This window comes from Nicotiana tabacum, chromosome 20 (assembly GCF_000715075.1).
Source record: "Nicotiana tabacum cultivar K326 chromosome 20, ASM71507v2, whole genome shotgun sequence".
NCBI lineage: Eukaryota > Viridiplantae > Streptophyta > Magnoliopsida > Solanales > Solanaceae > Nicotiana > Nicotiana tabacum.
The window spans coordinates 46,361,605-46,374,814 of record NC_134099.1 but is presented as its reverse complement, the minus strand read 5'-3'; positions in this window follow the sequence as shown (position 1 = coordinate 46,374,814).

Genomic DNA, 13,210 nt, shown 5'->3' with positions numbered 1-13,210 from the left:
AAGATGAAAATCGCTTGAAAATCACTCAGTTTTCATAAAGAATCCCAAGGCTGTTATAAAACTCACATGAAACAAACCCAAATTATCTTAGATCTGTACAGATCTAAGAAGTTTAGAAAAGAAGTTAGGGTTTCGAAGAGAACCATAAAGAAGTGAAAGAACCTATTTAGAAAACCATAGATCGTAGTTGATATAGGACGATCTTACTCAGAATCACACCGGAATGGCCTGAAATAGGCGAGGGAGGAGCGATAGATGCAAGTCACTAACCCTGGTCCCTTGAGGGCCCTGGAGATGGCAAAAATGATGCGAGGGAGGCCATTGGAGGCCGGGAGATGGTGAGAGGTCACCGAAGACGGCCATAGATCAGTGACGACATTTGGAGATTAGGACTAGGTTGAGAGCATTTGAGAGCAGAGAGGATTTTAGGGCAGCGGGTGTGTAGAAATGATTTAGGGTTAGGGGTTATTAGGAATAAAAAAGGAAGGTTTTAACGGGGGCCGTTGATCTAAAGGACCAACGACCAGGATCTGATGGGGTTTTGGGTCGGGTAGGTGTTCCTAAGTTGGGCTGGGTAATTTTAAGGTCCGGTTCGACTGAATTGGGATTGGGGAGGGGTTGGAATTGGGCTGAAATTGAGATGAAATTAGGCTAGATTTTAAATAACTATTTTAATACTATATAATTTAAAAGAAAATAATAAATGATTTCTGAAAAATAATTTCGTGTACTAAAATGGTTTAAAATAGTTATTTAACATTTTAAAAATATAAAGACCATTTTATGTATTAATAAAGTAATTATGCATTAATAGGGCTAGTATTGCAAATATATGCAAATTAGCTTAAAAAATATAAATGCAATTATAAAAATGTACTAAAAATATTTAAACAATATTTTTGGCATAAATATAGAATTTAGATGACTAAATAACCACAAAAATAATTTGAAGGATAATTATTGGAAATTTTATAAATAAAAAGGGAAGAAATAAATCAATTTGGAGCTTTTAAAAATTATAAAAATTGCATAAAAAATTATAAAAATGCTCATGCATGATTATAACTGCAGATACGCTATTTTGAAAGTATATATATATATATATATATATATATATATGTATTAAAACATATAAGGAAAAATTGGGTATCAACACCCATTTGGGACAAATGCGATCTAAGGGAAAAAGAGTGCAACACATGATTTAAAACCTAAGGCCTTCGTGTAGAAAGGTGTCTTTGATATCTTCCATCGGTAACCTACAATGGATTAGTTTTAACTTCAAATGGACAAAAGGAGAAAGTCATACCTTAACAATAGTATCGTTTGAGTAGTGATACGTTCAAATTGTTTAGCAGTTGTTTATCTTCCGTCGTGCTAAGTTTGTAAGATCTTTTACCGACAAATTCGATGACTTGGTAAGGTCCTTCCCAATTCGGGCCTAGTTTCCCTTTATTCGTGTCTCGAGTATTGAGGGTGACTTTCCATAGAACTAAGTCCCTGATTCCAAAGTGTTGAAGGTTGGTCCTTCTATTGTAGTATCTCTCGATTATTTTCTTCTACGCGGCCATCCAAACAAGTGCTGCCTCTTGTTTTTCATCTAATAGCTCGAGGATAGTATTAATGGCCTCGTGATTTGACTCCTCTGATGCATGTCGAAACCAGGAGTTGGGTTCTCCAACCTCGACAAGGATAAGGGCCTCAGAGCCATATACTAAAGAGAACGAAGTAGCCACTGTGCTAGACTTCGATGTCGTTCGATATGCCCAAAGGACCTCGGGTAGAACTTCTATCCATTTTCCTTTTGCATCATCCAACCTCTTCTTTAAGTTTTGTATGATGGTTTTGTTTGTTGACTCGACCTGTCCGTTCCCGATCGGATGATATAGCATTGATAGAATCCTCTTTATTTTGTGTGCTTCGAGGAACTCCATTGCTTTGTTGCCGATGAATTGCTTGCTGTTGTCGCATACGATTTCGGCAGGTATCCCGAATCGACACACGATATGGGCCCAAATGAAGTCAATAACTACTTTTTCTCTAACCTTCTCGAAGGCCTGTGCTTCCGCTCATTTTGAAAAGTAGTCAGTCATAAACAAAATGAATTTAGCTTTACCTGGGGTCGTTGGTAGAGGGCCGACTATGTCCATTCCCTATTTCATGAAAGGCTACAGGGATAGGACTGAGTGTAGTTGCTCTCCGGGCTGATGAATCATCGGTGCGAACCTTTGGCATTTATCACATTTTAACGAAATCCTTGGTATCTTTTTCCATGCTATCCCTATAATACCCTACTCTGATAATTTTGCGAACCAAAGACTCGACGTCGGAGTGATTCCCACAAGTCCCTTCGTGGATTTCTCGTAGAACATATTTGGTATCCCCCGACCCTAAACATACTACCAATAGCCCATCGAATGTTCTTCTATATAATGTTCCATTCCCATCTAGCATGAACATAGCAACCTTGGTTCGTAGAGCCCTCGATTCTTTGTGATCCGGTGGGAGCTTTCCATTTTTCAAGTAATCAATATACTTATTTCTCCAATCCCAGGTCAAGCTCGTAGAATTTATTTCGACATGACCTTCCTCAACCATGGATCTCATAATTGAATGACAGTCCCCAGGACAATGTCATCTTCTTCGACCGACGATCCCAGATTTACAAGCGCATCGGCCTCACTATTTTGCTCTTGAGGCACGTGATCCAGGGTCCATTCCTTGAAGTAGTGCATTTTCACCTGTAGTTTGTCTAAGTATCTCTGCATTCTATCTTCTCCAACCTCGAAGCTCTTGTTTACTTCGTTCACCACAAATAAGGAGTCGTATTTGGCTTCGATGACTTCTGCCCCCAAGCTCTTAGCTAGCTCCAGACATGCAATCATGGCCTCATACTCGGCCTTATTGTTAGTTAATATAGAAGTTTTGATAGATAGCCTGATAGTACTTCCTGTGGGTGGCTTCAAAACAACGCCGAGCCCAGACCCTTTCACATTCGAGGCACCGTCTATGAAAAGGGTCCATATCCCTAATGATGTACTCGATCCTAGCAGAAGTTCTTTTTTCACTTGGGGTATGAGGGTCGGCGTAAAATCGGCCACGAAGTCAGCCAAGATTTGGGACTTGATAGCCGTTCGGGGTTGATATTCGATACCATACACGCCAAGTTCGACTGCCCACTTGGCTAATTGACCTGACAATTCGGGCTTATGCAAGACATTTCGAAAAGGATAAGTGGTTAATACACATATGGTATTACATTGAAAATATGGCTTTAACTTTCTAGATGCGCTGATTAATGCAAGTGCTAAGTTTTCTATGTGAGGGTATCTAGTTTCAGCATCTCCCAAGGTTCGACTTACATAATAAACAAGGAATTGCATACCTTGCTCTTCTCGAACTAGTACTCCACTTACCGCTCGGACACTGCCAAATATAAGTAAAGCTTTTCATCTACCTTCGGGGTGTGAAGCAAAGGTGGGCTTGATAAGTATCGCTTCAATTCTTCTAATGCTTGCTGGCATTCCGGGGTCCATGCGAAGTCCTTTTTCTTTTTCAGCAAGGAAAAGAACCTATGACTTCGATCTGATGACCTTGAAATAAATAGACCCAAGGCGGCTATTCATCTTGTTAGTCTTTACATGGCTTTCACACTATCCTGATGGTGATATCTTTGATGTCCTTGATCTTATCGGGGTTGATCTCGATTCCTCAATTAAATACCATGAAGCTGAGGAACTTGCCCGAACCAACTCCGAAGGCACATTTTTCCGGGTTAAGCTTCATGTTGTACTTCCTCAAGATTTTGAATGTTTCCTGCAAATAAGTTAAATGGTCTTCTGTGCGCAGGGACTTAACTAACATATCGTCAATGTAAACTTCCATCATTTTACCTATTGGTTCCTCAAACATCTTGTTAACTAGGCGCTGATATGTAGCTCCAGTATTTTTTAGCCCGAAGGGCATTACATTATAACAGTATGTTCCAAACTTAGTGATAAACGAAGTCTTCTCCTAGTCCTCCGGGTTCATCTGAATTTGATTATACCCAGAGTAGGCATCGAGAAAGGTTAGGATCTCGTGGCCGGCTGTGGCATTGATCCTGCAATAGATGTTAAGCAATGGAAAAGAGTCTTTAGGGCATGCCTTGTTTAAATCTTTATAATCTACGCACATTCTAAGTTTGTTTCCCTTTTTAGGAACTACGGCCACATTGGCTAACCACTCGGGGTATTTTACTTCTCGAATTGACCATATGTGAGCACGTGATTTTTGTTTCGCACGACAATCGCTCCAAAAAGAAATAAAAATAATAATAATTGGCCCTGCTGCACAATTTTTGGATTTCTGTGCGGCACCTTGTTGATTTGTTTGTGACTTCGGCCCGTTTTTATTTATTTACTTTATTAAAAAAAAAATTAAAAAAAATATGTGTCCTGCATAATTCGAACCATAATCCGGTCGTTAAATAGAAAATCATGAATAGGCATCTTCGTCCGTGATTTTATTTTGTTTGACTTTACCTGTTTTGAAATATTTTAGTGTGTGTGCAAATAATTGTATTGAGTGTGTATTTAATTTTAATTTGATTTTTTGGCTTAGTTTTGTTTTAAAATAAATAAGAAAAAAAAAGAGAAAAAGAAATATTCCGGACTTGGGCCAATTTTAACAAAATTGGCCCAAACGAACAGCCCAAGACCCAGGCCTGCCCAGTCCAGACCACCTGATACCCAGGGTGTCCAAACGACGTCTTTTGAGTCGTACCTGATCTGGGCCGTTGATCTCAAATTGATCAACGGCCAAGATCAATTCCCCATAACCCACCAATAAACCCGACCCGTCTCACCCGGGCCGACCCCAACCCTCAACACTTGAAACGACACCGTTTCACTTAAGATCATCAGATCCAGACCGTAGATCTAGATTGATCTAACGGTCGAGGTTCACCCACCCACTAACTATATAAACCATTCACCATACCCTGCCCCCCCTAGCCAACACCCCCGCCTTCGTCTTCACCAAACCCATCCCCTTCAAACCCTAGCCGCCCCTGCACACCTTCACCAGAAACCCGGCGGCCTGAACGCCGGTGACCTCCACCTGAACACCATAGAACCCCCATGCCATCCTGAACCTAAATCTACCAACCACACACTTCGAATCACCCCCCAGGTCCTCGAATCTTCATTTGAAGATTCGAGTCAAAACTCGATCTACACCAACCAACCCCAGCTTCATACCAGACACTCCCCGGACCCTCCTCGTGACCAAACCATACTTGGTTTGGTCCGAATCTAACCAGGGAAGCACGAATATTAGATCTGAGTTTTGAAACCACAAGGTCCCTCGTCACTGGTTCAAAACGGTTCAAACCAAAGAGATTAAGGTCTAATGGACCTTAATCGAAGTGTTTCTCATCTGAGAAACACTTCGATTAAAGTCCGTTCAGCCTTAAGAAAGGTCTGTCCAAATCCGGGTTCAAACTTTTAACTTTTCAAGTTTAAGGTGAGTCTGCTTTCTTTTCCTTTATTTGTTTTTAGCCCGTGTGATTTGTTTTAAAAGACTGTTCATATTTGTTTTAATTTTATCAACTTTTGTTTGTCCACTTTGTTTGAACCTCTGTGTTTGTCTGAATCCCTCCCCTCCTATTCTGATGAGGCATGTGTATTGGTTGTATTCCAAATTTGTACTGACTAACTAATTCCTCGAAGTACAATTCTGTTTTAATCAGTATAAGTCGAGTCATGTGTCCCATACTTCTGAATGTCTGATTTTTGGCTACAATTGTGTATGTTAATGCTAATATAGTCGAGTCGACATGAGTCGTCAATTAGTTTCAACTGTCTGAGCATAGTAAATCAACTTGCTTCTATTGAACATTTGTTGAACCAATTAAAAACCAAATTTGTTTACTTATAGCTGTTGATTTGGATCAGTAATGTAAAAGGGATGTTTGGTTTAAATGCTGAATTGGAGGGCATGTGCACTCTTGCACAGCATGTGCATTGGTGCACCTCATGTGCATTGGTGCACAGCCTGTGGCCTGCATTAAAGGTTCTTGTTTAATTTTAAAATGGTTTGACAGCATATGCTGTCAACATATCCTACTGCCCATACTTGCTTTTAGTTAAATAAAATGGAAAAGTTAAATCTACCAGGGAATGATGGGGTTTTTATACCTAATTAACTAAAGTGGAACTGAAAAAGGTTAAAGGCACATAGGAGGGGTATGGTAATAGTCTAAACAGGCTGTTTAGAAAGGGGTAAGGAAGGCTTATAAAGAGGAGGGACAGACATACAGAAAAGGGGACTGGACTTTCAAGGTTAAAAAAAGAAAAACACACTGTGAGGAGTTTGGACAGGAGAGCTGAAATACATACAAAATAGATACACATAGATAGAGAGAGTTTAAGGGATAGAAGGGATACAACCAACAATCAGAAGCTTTTTCCTCCTATTATTACTGGGTTTCAGTTGTTCAACCTGTTCAAATCAATTCTGATTCTTTGAAATTCCAGTTGTGTCTATTAGTCGAGTGTTTTCATTGGTTTACTACTGATTTGGTCTGTCTGGATTTCTGATTCTATTCCACTGGGTGTTGCTGCTATTTGGCTATTGCTTTCTATTGGCCATAGTTGCATCTCTGCACTCGAGCCTGTTTCTGGCTGTATTGTTTTGCCTGCTGCTATTCTGCCTTGTTGCTACTGATAGTGCTGTTACTGCTGCTGCATTTGTTCATTGTTACTCTACTGATTGCCCTTTTCTTCAATTGCAAATATTCCCAGGTACACAACCTTTGAACCTTGTATTGTTGAAAGTTTGAAGTTGAAGCAGAAATAAAGAAATGAACATCAGTTTATGTTATAGCACTGGTGTAAAAAGATAGTTCGAATGTTAGTTGGGCCTGTATTTTTACTGCGAACTGCAAATATTCTGTATAAACTAGCATACATTCTGTTTAAGATGAACTGTTAGATAGCATGGTTCAACAGTAATGACAGCATGACATAGACAACATGTTTTGATTTAGTATATATTCAGTTCAGTATAACACTTGTTTGGTTTAGTTATGACTGTATAACATAGAGTCATGGTAAGCACTTGTATGTATTTTGCCTAGACCACTGAATTGACAAAACTGTGGTACTGGGTCCGGAATAAATGTATCCCAAACAAACTCCCATACAGTCACATTAAGAGTCTGGCTATGAATGCCAGTTCTCCTGTCAGTTTATTCGTTCCAATGCAGGTTCGATACTGGGTTTCGATATAGATTCTTTGTTTCGAAATGATGTGATGATTGTTGAGAAAAACTAATAATCATTTTTGAGTTCAATTAGTAGTAATTTCCCTAATAAAACAGCCGATTTCGCTTTATCAATTTCAAATAGGTTAGAGTGTTAAAAATAGAACTTGAAGTTCGTTAAACATAACTCAATATATGTTGTTAGTTTGTTTGCAATCTCACTTAGCGAATTAATAAGCATATTCACTCGATGAAGCCAAAGCATGCGGTAACCCTCACCTCATGAACAATCAATCAGATAATCAAACAAGTTTAGGTTCGGCAAACATAATAAGGATTCAGTCCGTATTTGTCCAAACCAGCAAAATTCAGCATCATCCTTCTCTTTAAAGATAAATGAAGTAGAAATGTAGTCATTGTAGGGTACCCTTCTAAAATAATGAGACGAGCCTCGCCGAATAAAAATGCAAATTGCGGGGCCCTCAATAATTGATCATAATAAATACTTAGAATTTGGGACGGGCTGTTTAGTGAATTCCACTGCCCTCCCCAAAGACAATAACGCGTTAGATTCTTTAGGCGCGACTTAATTAAATTACATTCTTAAATTCGGGTGCGCATTTATGTGACCCAAATTCAAATCTCAACGGAGTCGAAATGTGTTAACAACTACGGGTGCATTGATTGTGACGTGGTTCGAGATGCATTTTCACGACGTTGCAATTCTATAAAAATAAATGATAATAATAAAAGCGGTTTAAACTTAATAAAAGCACATAAGTCACAACATGTACTTAAATCAGATATTTAGCCATTATAACAATTTAAGCGACCGTGCTAGAACCACGGGATTCGAGGGTGCCTAACACCTTCCCTCGGGTCAACAGAATTCCTTACTTAGAATTTCTAGTTCGCAGACTTCATTTGGAAAAGTCGAAAATTTCCTCGATTTGGGATTCAAGATAAACCGGTGACTTGGGACACCAAAAGCCAAACCTTTCCCAAGTGGCGACTCTAAATTAAATAAATAATCCCATTTCGAATATTGTCACTTAAATTGGAAAAACTCCACCCGCGCACTTAACCCTTCGGGGACGGGCGCGCAAAAAGGAGGTGTGACAGCTCTGGCGACTCTGCTGGGGAACTTATTAACCCAGAACCACTGGTTCAGGGTTCAAGAATTCGAGCTTAGAATAATTGTTATATTTGGCTTTATTATTTGATCTTTATTACATGTTTTTGCATAACGTGCTAAATGTTGTCTTTTACCGCTTTGATATTATCTGAACTGTATATAAACTGTGCCGAAACCCTTCTCTTCTTACCTCCGGGGAGAAGCTCGCTGGTCGAGACTCCCTATTCTGTTAGTGTCAATGCCCGAAATAAGAAAGAGGACGGATAAGTTACGAAGCCGGACGACCTTTTGGTTCCCGGTAAGTTGCCCCTCCTCGACTCGAGTTGTCCGCTCGGGTACACAGTCTAGAACAAATACCAAGGTTTAAACCTAGTATAACTCGACTTCATGCCGGATCCCTAGTAGGAACGCTTATTTGCATCATGTTTCATTTGACTTAGGGGGCTCAACACAGGGGTTGGGTCCGTCTAGGACAAGCAATCTGAAATGAAAAGACCACCCTGCTGCATACTATTTGTTTTGCGCATTTATTTGCTTCGGTTCCGCATGTTGATCGGTTTCTAAAAAAAAAAAGAAAAATAGCAGCGTAGGGAGATAATTACTTATTTTGGAAAAAATAAAACCAATGTCCAAGTGGTGTCGAAACCTCGTCGGAATTTTTCTAAAAAAAAGGGAATAAAACCAAAAATTGCCTTTTAGTTTGATTTATTAAAAAAAAAAACACATATAAAAATTGTTCTTTTCTTTTAAGAAAAAAAGAGGGCATTTATTTCAAAAAAAAAAATATAAAAAATGGAAAACTCATAATTCAAAAAAAATGTGTTGTTTCTTTTGTAGTACCCTTTTATAAATTCGGACTGATAGTCCAAATATTGCAAAAAAAAAACAAAAAAAAATATATATTTTTTTAGTATTTATCTTTCTCCAAAAATAATAAAAATGCTTATTCTTGATTACTAGGTTTATTTGATTTTCTCTATTCGCGATATGACCGAACTACGCCGGTTTGATTCTCGCACGGGGTGAGATACGTAGGCAACCCTCGGCGGGTCCAACCTCCCGTTTTTTACAAAAAAAAAAAATCTAGATAATTTTAATTTTTGAGTCTAATAAAGTTTATCGCCTTAAATAAATGTGCAGGATGAGCACGATACAAAATGAATCGTTTTCAATAATGACCAAGATCCCTTTTGAGTTGCGATTATGGTGGAACGACTTAGGCAAAGAAGGGCAAGGCCAAGTGAGGAAATATCTGAAAAATCTCCCAGATTTACTAGACATTCAGCCTCGGGGTGATATTATCAGATCATTGGTCACTTACTGGGATTCGGCGCACAATGTATTCCATTTTTCAGACTTCGAACTCACCCCGACGTTGGAGGAAATAGCGGGATACATTGGGGGTGATGAAGCTCCGTTAAGGTTCAAGTACTTGATTGCACCTAGGGCCGTCACGGTACACCGATTTTTGGATTTTCTGAAAATACCCCGAACATTTCACCATCCAGATCTTGCCAAAGGTTTCTGCAGTCTCCATCTCATGTATGCTAGATACGGTCATGAGGGCGGGTTCAATAAGCCGGATTTCAAACTATGTAGTAAAGGCAACCGACAAAAATGGGACGAACACAGGCAGTTGGCTTTCATGACGGCCTTCTTAGGTCTTATAGCGTTCCCAAGGAAGGACGGCCACATCGATCTAAGAATAACTAGGGTTGTCAGTACTTTGCTTACCCAAGATAAAAGTACTCTAGCGCCTATGATTATGGCTGACATTCTCCGGGCTCTCACTGTTTGTCGAGCCAGGGGTGACTTTTTCGAAGGATGTAACCTACTGTTGCAAGTATGGATGACCGATCATTTATGTCATCGCTCCTCACTTTTAGGTTATAGTTCGCCAGAGAAAACTTGTATTGGAGAATTCTACACAAGAATCAAAGGGTTCAATTTACCTGAGGGAGTCACATCATGGACCTCATTTCTCCGAACTCTCACCGCCAACCAAATCCAATGGACGCTCGGATGGTCACCTATCGAGGAAATCATATACATTCCGGCAACCCGGCCTCACTTTCTGTTGATGGGACTGAAAAGTATCCAACCCTATGCACCGTATCGGGTTTTGAGGCAACTTGGGAGGTACCAAGTGGTACCGAAAGATGAAGATTTGAGTACCCAAGTGATTGAAATCAGTCCGAACGGTCATTTCCCTGAAGAAGAAGTTCGCCAAATCTGGAGTGAATGCCAACATCTGATAGCAAACACTTGTGTGATTGATACGGCAAAAGGGGAAGTCGCCCCAGGATATCACGCTTGGTTTAGAGGTAGCCTGTCTTGCGAAAGACCAGCTAAGAGGCCGCATCTCAAAGATTTCGTAGAATCATCCCAAGGGCAATGGAACTGGTTAGCAAAAGAGAAGGGTTATCGAGCAGAGATTGGCGATTTGAAGCTACAAATAGATAGTTTGAAATTCGATAACAACGTACAAATCGCGGCGGATCGAAGCGAAAAGAATAGGTTGATCCAAGAGAATGAAGAACTTAAGGCCCAAGTCCAAAAATTGAGATTGTCTCTTGATGAGCAACCCAGAAGTCAATCAGACCAGCGGTTGATAAAGGGTTTGAAAAGAGAGATCACGGAATGGCGAGACAGGTTAGAAGAATCCGAAAAGGTCATGACAGAGTTCAAGGCACGGTGGGAAACAAGAGTAGATAAGCATCACCGATGTTTGAACCAATTGAAACGTGACCACGAGAAGGCTGTTTCCAAAATAAAAAGGGAGATGGTTACACTTGAGTTTAAAGCAATTAAGCAGGCCAGGGATTTCCAAATGGAAAGTAGATACTGTTACGACTTGTTGGCCCAAATGAAGGAAGAAGTGCAGCAGCTGAGGGATCAGCACATACAGGACTCACAGGTATTCAAGACGTGCGGTGATCAGATAAGGCACCTACTCATAGAGAAGAAGCAAACCAGAGATAGGATCAAGGCCATTGCCCATGCCATCACCAGACGATGTCTACGATGTGAGAACATGTCCAGCACTACCGTCCTCTCGGCAGTAAGGGGTTATGTCAAGCAGACTATGCACGAGCTGGAGCAACTTGAGAGGGATATCACGCCTAGGACCGCGGCGAGGCCGAACGATGCCCCGCGGAAACCAATTTTTAAAACCATAATGCTTTCATAGGTCAAATCTGTATTTTAGCATCTTCTGCCTGTTTTTTCATCAAGGTGATTTTCAGTCTATTTTGAGTCTAGGTTCATTTTCCAAGTTTGCTCTTTCTTTTGCAAAATGTAGCTTGTAATAGAACGTTTCAACAATAAAGAGGTTGTTTCTTTTACGCCCATTTGTGTTTTTCGAACTACGTAATGATCTGATTCACGTAGGCATCGTGATACGTAGGCAATCCTCATCGGATCCGGTCGCATTTCTTTTACTACAAAAATAAAATATATATATATATATATATAATAAATAAAATAAAAGGAAAACAAAAAAAATAAAAGGAAAAAAAAGAGAAAAAGAAAAGAAAAGAAAAAAAAAAGGGGAAGAACTAATAAGAGAAAAATGCCGGAATGACGCATGCTCTCGTAGCAAACATATAGTAATCCACTTAACTGTATAGGTGCATCATGCCCAACGTGAGATTAACTATCTATTATTTGCTGCAAAATTAACTGTGCGTTTGTCATTGAGCATTTTTTCCCAGGGTTTTTTAAAAGACGGTTGGTTTGGTGAAAGTCTGCCCTCGCACTCATACTTCACGAGGTCAAGGAGAGGTGTTCAACTACCTGTTGTTAGGACCAGAAGCAGTACTCACACTTACTTCACCAGGTCAAAAGGAAGTGTGGAAATGTCTTCGGAAATTCCATTGCAAACAGTCCCCGTCTCTGAGGAGAGCCCAATCTCAGCCGTCCTCACACCTGAATCCGCAACTGCGGAGGAAAATAGGATCTTACGGCTCCGCATGTTGGAAATGCTGGATGACTGGAACAATGGGAAAGAGCCGCCAAGTGTCGTCCCCGGATTCCCTGAACTATTCTCCAGGTCAAGTGGGACTTCTAATGTCCCCATAAATTACCCTGCTACCCCATTTGGGTACCCAACCACCTCCGCCTTCTCTGCAGGATCACCTTCTGAGCCTCATCCCCGAATGTCGGCCACTGATGCAAGCATGAACATCTTTACTGCATCGCCTTGCCCAGCTACGGCACAGCCTGCCACGTACAAGCCAAGCCTTGACTCATCCTCTTTTACATTCCAAGCACCGTCGTTCTCAATGGAACCAACTAGGTTCGCTACCAGTACTAATCCTCTACCGCCTCAGTGCGAGCTTGTACCAGGGCAGGATCAGAACCCCAGAGTTGTAGAACAAAATGAGATGGCCAAAAGGATGAGAAGCCTTGAGCAAAGTCTGAAGAATATGCAAGGATTGAGCGGGCAAAAGAGCGTCTCTTACGCCGACCTATGCATGTTTCCTCACGTACACCTGCCAACGGGTTTCAAGACCCCCAAGTTTGAGAAATACGATGGGCACGGTGACCCCATTGCACATCTTAAGAAATACTGCAACCAATTGCGGGGAGCCGGCGGAAAAGAAGAACTGCTGATGGCATACTTTGGGGAAAGTTTAGTAGGGATAGCTTCGGAATGGTATATGGATCAGGAAATGTCCCGATGGCATATATGGGATGATCTCGCCAGAGATTTTGTAAAACAATTCCAGTATAACATCGACATTGCGCCAGACCGAAACTCTCTGTCGAATTTGAAGAAGAAGCCTTCGGAAAGCTTTAGAGAGTATGCTATTAAGTGGCGTGAACAG